Source organism: Somniosus microcephalus, chromosome 4 (assembly GCF_052327205.1).
Source record: "Somniosus microcephalus isolate GS21.2 chromosome 4, FLI_Smic_1.0, whole genome shotgun sequence".
Classification (NCBI taxonomy): domain Eukaryota; kingdom Metazoa; phylum Chordata; class Chondrichthyes; order Squaliformes; family Somniosidae; genus Somniosus; species Somniosus microcephalus.
The window spans coordinates 72,176,220-72,183,210 of NC_140990.1; positions in this window are offsets into that span (position 1 = coordinate 72,176,220).

Consider the following 6,991-nt stretch of genomic DNA (forward strand, 5'->3'; position numbering starts at 1 on the left):
GCTGGTCCTGGGACTCCACCCCTGAGTATGCCCACTAGCAGCTGGTCCTGGGACTTCACTGCCCCTGAGCATGCGCACTAGCAGCTGGTCCTGGGACTCTGCTACCCCCGAGCATGCCCACTAGCAGCTGGTCCTGGGACTCTGCTGCCCTTGAGCATGCCCACTAGCAGCTGGACCTGGGACTCTGCTGGACCTGGGACTCTGCTGCCCCTGAGCATGCGCACTAGCAGCTGGTCCTGGGATGCTGCTGCCCCTGAGCATGCCCACTAGCAGCTGGTCCTGAGATGCTGCCCCTGAGCATGCCCACTAGCAGCTGATCCTGGGACTCTGCTGCCCCTGAGCATGCCCACTAGCAGCTGGTCCTGGGACTCTGCTGCCCCTGAGAATGCCCACCAGCAGCTGGCCCTGGAACTCTGCCCTTAGCATGCCCACTAGCAGCTGGTCCTGGGACTCTGCCCCTGAGCATGCGCGTTCTAAACCCCAACAAGAGCGGCGCATGTGGACTTTGAGGTGCCCGGAGAGGAATCTGTCATTTGCCTTTGATCAATAACCCTCATGGTCTTGAGGACCTCCATCAGGCTGGCCCTCATCCTTCGCTGCTTCAGTGCAAAAAAAAAAAGCCCCAAACTTCTCCAATCTCTGTTACTAACTGCTCTTTGGAACAGAGGAGACTGAGGGAGACTTGATTGAGGTGTATAAAATTATGAGGGGCCTGGTTAGAGTGGGTAGGAGGAACTTATTTTCCTTATCAGCGAGGTCAATAACCAGGGGCCATAGATTTAAAGTAATTGGTAAAAGGATTACAGGGGAGTTGAGGAGAACTTTTTTCACTCAGCGCGTGGTCGGGGTCTGGAACTTTCTGCCTGAAAGGGTGGTAGAGGCAGAAACCCTCATCTCAGTTAAATAGTACTTGGATATGCACATGAAGTGCTGCCACCTGCAGGGCTACGGACCAAGAGCTGGAAAGTGAGATTAGGCTGGAAAGCTGTTTTTCGGCTGGCTCGGGCATGATGGGCCGAATGGCCTCCTTCTGTGTCCTAAATTTCTGTGATTCTATGATAACCCCTCCATTGCTAGACAGTCTGGGTCAAAATGGAGTGAAAAAGAGAAACAAAGAACTTAAAGAAAAGAGAGACTTGCATTTATATAGCGCCTTTCACGACCATCGGACGTCCCAAAGCGCTTTACAGCCAATGAAGTGGAGTCACTGTTGTAATGTAGGAAAAGCGGCAGCCAATTTGCGCTCAGCAACATCCCACAAACAGCAATTCCAAAATTTTATAGATTATGGAATAGTTCCTGCAGATTGGAGGGTGGCAAATGTAACCCCACTATTAGCCTAACATCAGTAGTAGGGAAAATGCTGGACTCGATTATAAAGGATGTGATAACAGGACACTTAGAAAATATCAGCGGGATTAGACAGAGTCAATATGGATTTATGAAAGGGAAATCATGTTTGACAAACCTACTGGAGTTTTTTGAGGATGTAACTGGTAGAATAGATAAGGGAGAACCAGTGGATGTGGTGTATTTGGATTTTCAGAAGGCCTTTGACAAAGTCCCACATCAGAGGTTAGTGTGCAAAATTAAAGCACATGGGATTGGGGGTAATATACTGGCATGGATTAAAAATTAGTTAACAGACAGGAAACAGAGAGTAGGAATAAATGGGTCTTTTTCGGGGTGACAGGCGGTGACTAGTGGGGTACCACAGGGATCAGTGCTTGGGCCCCAGCTATTCACAATATATATCAATGATTTGGATGAGAGAACCAAATGTAATATTTCCAAGTTTGCTGATGACACGAAACTAGGTGGGATTGTGAGTTGTGAGGAGGATGCAAAAAGGGTTCAAGGCGATTTAGACAAGTTGAGAGAGTGGGCAAATACATGGCAGATGCAGTATAACGTGGATAAATGTGAAGTTATCCACTTCGGTAGAAAAAACAAAGGCAGAGTATTATTTAAATGGTGATAGATTGGGAAATGTTGATGTACAAAGGGACCTGGGTGTCCTTGTACACCAGTCACTGAAAGCAAACATGCAGGTGCAGCAAGCAGTTAGAACGGCAAATGGTATGTTGGCCTTCATTGCAAGAGGATTTGAGTACAGGAGCAAAGATGTCTTACTGCAGTTATACAGGGCCTTGGTGAGGCCACACCTGGAGTACTGTGTGCAGTTTTGGTCTCCTTACCTAAGAAAGGATATACTTGCCATAGAGGGAGTGCAGCGAAGGTTCACCAGACTGATTCCTGGGATGGCAGGACTGTCGTATGAGGAGAGATTGGGTCGACGAGGCCTGTATTCACTAGAGTTTAGAAGAATGAGAGAGGATCCCATTGAAACAGATAAAATTCTGACCGGGCTAGACAGACTGGATGCAGGGAGGATGTTTCCCCTGGCTGGGGGGGTCTAGAACAAGGGGTCACAGTCTCAGGATACGGGGTCGGCCATTTAGGACTGAGATGAGGAGAAATTTCTTCACTCAGAGGGTGGTGAACCTGTGGAATTCTCTACCACAGCAGGCTGTGGAGGCCAAGTCACTGAATATATTTAAGAAGTTAGATAGATAGATTTCTAGACACAAAAGGCATCAAGGGGTACGGGGAGAGAGCAGGAATATGATATTGAGATAGAGGATCAGCCATGATCATATTGAATGGCGGAGCAGGATCGAAGGGCCGAATGGCCTACTCCTCCTATTTTTCTATGTTTCTATGCAACGTAATAATGACTAGATAATCTGTTTTTTTTTAGTGATGTTGATATTGGCCAGGACACCGGGGATAATTCCCCTAATCTTCTTTGAAATAGTGCCCTGGGATCATTTACGTCCACCCGAGAGAGCAGACGAGGTGTCGGTTTAACGTCTGATCTGAAAGACGGCACCTCCGACAGTGCAGCAGTCCCTCAGCACTGCACTGGAGTGTCAGCCTGGATTTTTGGGCTCAAGTCTCTGGAGTGGGACTTGAACCCACAACCTCTGACTCAGAGGCGAGGGTGCATTTATTCGCCGCCCTTCACGACCCCAGGATGCCCAAAGGGCTTCACGGCCAATTCATTGATTTTGAATTACTGTCACTGTTGTAATGTAGGGAAAGGCGCCAGCCAATTTATACTCGGGGACGTAGGGAAAGGCGCCAGCCAATTTATACTCGGGGACCCTCCGTTATTCCTTCCCCTGGCTTCCCTCAGAATCCTCGGATGGAAACCATCATGTCCCTGGGATTTGTCCCCCCTCCGTTTGAGGAATGTCTTCAGTCCCGTATCTTGTCGCTTTTAAAAGCTCTTTAGAATAATTTGCCCGTGACCACACTGTTGTGGAGTATTTTAAACCAACACTCGACACAAGGTTTTAGATCGATAGTCAAGTTGTCTTTATTACACCGGTGGGGAAACAGTCTGCTCTGTCTTAGCCAGACCTTTCCAAATTGGTGCAGCAAACACTACATTTTTATACATTACAACACATGTCAAAATTCATTCCTGCCACCCGATTGGACCTTGGCCCGCATACATCTTCACTGATTGGTTGCCTATGCTGCGTTACATTAAAGTACCACCTTTATTATCGGCCGTTATCCCACAAGCTGTTGTTGCACCTCTGACCTTTGTTTATGCCAAATGTGTCTCATCAACATTGTACTTCTGACTCATTGTCCTCCTTTCCTGCCTCTCTCGGCCTCTTTCATTGTTTTACTTTCCTGCCAGAACAGAACTTACATCCTCTTAGGTCTCTTATGGTTTCCACATCCGACTATGTTATCAACTTAGAAAAAGCTTACTGCTGCAAAAGGCCCATTAGATTATTGTCTTTAATACACCATTCAGTGAAACTGCCAGCGATGTCAGTTTAACTCTTTCCTCACTGCAATCCCCCCTTTTGGTACTTGGCCCTTGCCCAAGTTAAACCACATGTATAAGCATCGCTGTGCCTCCTGCCCCATGTGGTGATCAGGCGCTGGTTCGGGAGGCCCTGCATACCCATCATGTTTAGAGCAAACTTGTGTTTTCCGACTCGCTTTAGCTCTTTGTTTGGTCCGTTTCTTTTTACAAGCGGTGCATGCTGCTATTCCCCATCGTATGGCCATGACTAACTGTACTATCACTAATATATGAGAAGTGATGCAGATCCATGGGTGTATGTTGACATTCACTCCCCAATCCCACAGCTTCTCATACCACGGGACGTTCTGTAGCTCTACCTCTATGTCCCTTTTGTCGAAATCTCGACTCTCAATGAGACTCTGAAACGATCAGCTCCGGTAGATGTTCTTTTAATAAATTTTTACTTGTCGCAAGGAGAGCGTCCCGCTCAGTCAAAGGCTAGCAGAGACTCTCTCCAGAAGTACAGATTAACAACATATTTATACAGTAAACAGGTTATGGTTTCATCACGTGTCTTTCAAGTCAGACAAAGGGACAAAGAGTTCTTCAATCCTTAACTAAGTTTCTACATATTTCCAAAGTCTGGCGTAGCGAAAGACTATTGATAATACAATGGGTAGTTATTTATTCTAGACTATTTAATTAAGACTATCAGTATTGAATGGAATGTAGATACTTCATACAGTATGTTTCTTCTGTTATCTGGTGGTCAAGCCTCTGGCCAGGTGGCTTGCGTAAGGTTCCCTTTACTCATGTAAATGGTCTTTGTTTACAACGCAGATAAGCAACGGTTTACAGTGTTTAGTCAAGGTTAATATGTTTAAGGAAGGAATAGAGGACATTTCTGCAGAGGCTTCTGGGAGGACCGGGACTCCATTTTGTTTGTCAAAAAGGGGCACATGTAACTATTATTCAGCTTTAAAAGGTACATTTCCACACTTTCTAACTCCCCAAGATCCCTTTGCAACACTATGTACTGTTTCACCGTCTTACTTAAATCCTCTTTCAGATCCTCTTGCAGGCGGGGTATTGGGGCCCTGACCGGATCTTCATAATTAACCAACTCGTCCTTTAGATTATCTGGCACATTTAGTTTTATCTCCTCCCTTGAATGTACATACACCAATCTGGTGTGTCCAATTGTCACAGGGACCATTGGCGTAAAGCAAAAGTTAGGCATTGTGATTGCACATACAAGGTTACTATATTGGTACTCAGTCTCTGTGGTGGCTATACAATACTCCCCTTCGCCTCTATATCCCGAGCGGGTGTGATGGTGATCAACATGTGATAATTCCAACACACACCCCTCTGTCTTATTATAGCCGCACTCATCCTTAGGGCCTTCTCCTACCGGATGTGGGCATATCGTAAGCGTGCCTTTCCCGTGGCATCCGTTTAGGGAGACCCCTCTCATAGTACCATTCTTCCTGATGGCATAGGTATCAGTTGGATAGTATTGGAGGTATGTCTCACCCCTCACTATGCCTCTGTTTGTTACCTGGTACTGTGGGTATGGAGTCGTGTCTAGTCCCACCACTGGTATCAGGAGTACCATGCCTATCATTGCTGTCACTTCTGCTTTACATTTTTGTATCACTGGATATACTCTGGTCATCCCTTTGAGGGTACAAGCACTCAGAGGGCCTGGATTCTGGCTCAGGCCATAGAGCTGTGTATTGTTAATCCAGTCTGGTACCTCGCCTCGCTGTATCTGTGCCAGATTATGTTTTAACTGTCCGGTGATCCATTGGCCATAGGCATGACACAAGCCTCTCCCTACCCCGTCTTTTGCCTGTTCCTCATCTCTATGGTTTAGTTTGTTGATAATGCTGGCATGGTCCTCTATAACCTTGATTCCCTCGAGTAATTTCCTTATCGTATGTCCTCCCAACTCTGATCCTTGTCAAACCAAACCAGTTTCCTTCTCTAAAATCTGTTGTATTACCCTTTGTAGTCATTCCACACTACTTTGGACTCCTTGTATATCTAGGCCATTAATGAATGATGTCCCCGTGTTTATTCCCGTGAGTATATCGGTTCCTAAGCTCCTCTTAATCCTTTGGTGGAATGCAGCATGTCCCCTAAAATTAGTAGCCCCTGTCGGATCAGCAGCTTGGTAATTACATTCTTCATCATATATGCTTACAATTCTCTAGTTTTAGTAAACCTTTCACAATATCCTGGCCATTGTAACATGGTTAAGTTCATTAGCACCGGTACAATTTCGTGTCTCACATTACCATACAATTGTTCTCCCTCGGTAAATAATACTAGTCCATTCATGGGTCCAGGTTTCATATCTGGACATTGTAGCATCCTCGGTTCGCTTGTCTCTTTCTGTGTATTGGGAGCCGTTGATGAGACTCCGAATGTGATTGTTCCATTAAAACATGGTGCTTCTTCATCGTGTACTTGTCGTGTAATGTGGGATGTCCCTTTGCTTATTTCATGTCCCAGCAGTAATCCCACCTTCATGGTGAAGTTTCCCTGTAAATTAAGCAGAAGCCTGGTCGTCACCAGAGGTTAGTTTATCTCCGGTGTTTATTCCATTGTTCCTGTGGGATTTAAGATCAGATGGGTTATTGTTGTACCGTTTTAATTGGGTCCAATGTTTCTATCTACCCTTTCCCCCCATATCTATACATGCGCACGTATCGCTGGTCATGATAACCTCAAATGGTCCGGTCCATCTAGTTGAGAATCCCGATCTCTCTGGCAATATTGTAACAAATACCTGCTCGCCCACCTTGGGTAGGGGCTCCGAGGCCCCCTGCTTTTGTGTATTTTTATCTCTGATGTCTTGTTGTTCTTTAACTTCTTGTTTGAGCTCCTTCAATTGATTATCCAATGTTTGTACGTATTTCCTAATTTTATCTTTTAAGGGTCCTAGTCCCTCGCTACCAGATGCTACTCCTTCCGGCAGACACATTGTTCGTCCAGTCTGAGTTCATATGGTGTCAGTCCGGTCACCCTGTGATCCTTTTTCCATATTCCATCTCTACCTTTGGCTGCGCCTCTCTTTGTCCACTGCTCCTGCTCCTCCATTTCGGTCTCCTCTTGGATTCTTTTAATGTTCACTTCCTCTGCTGTTATTCT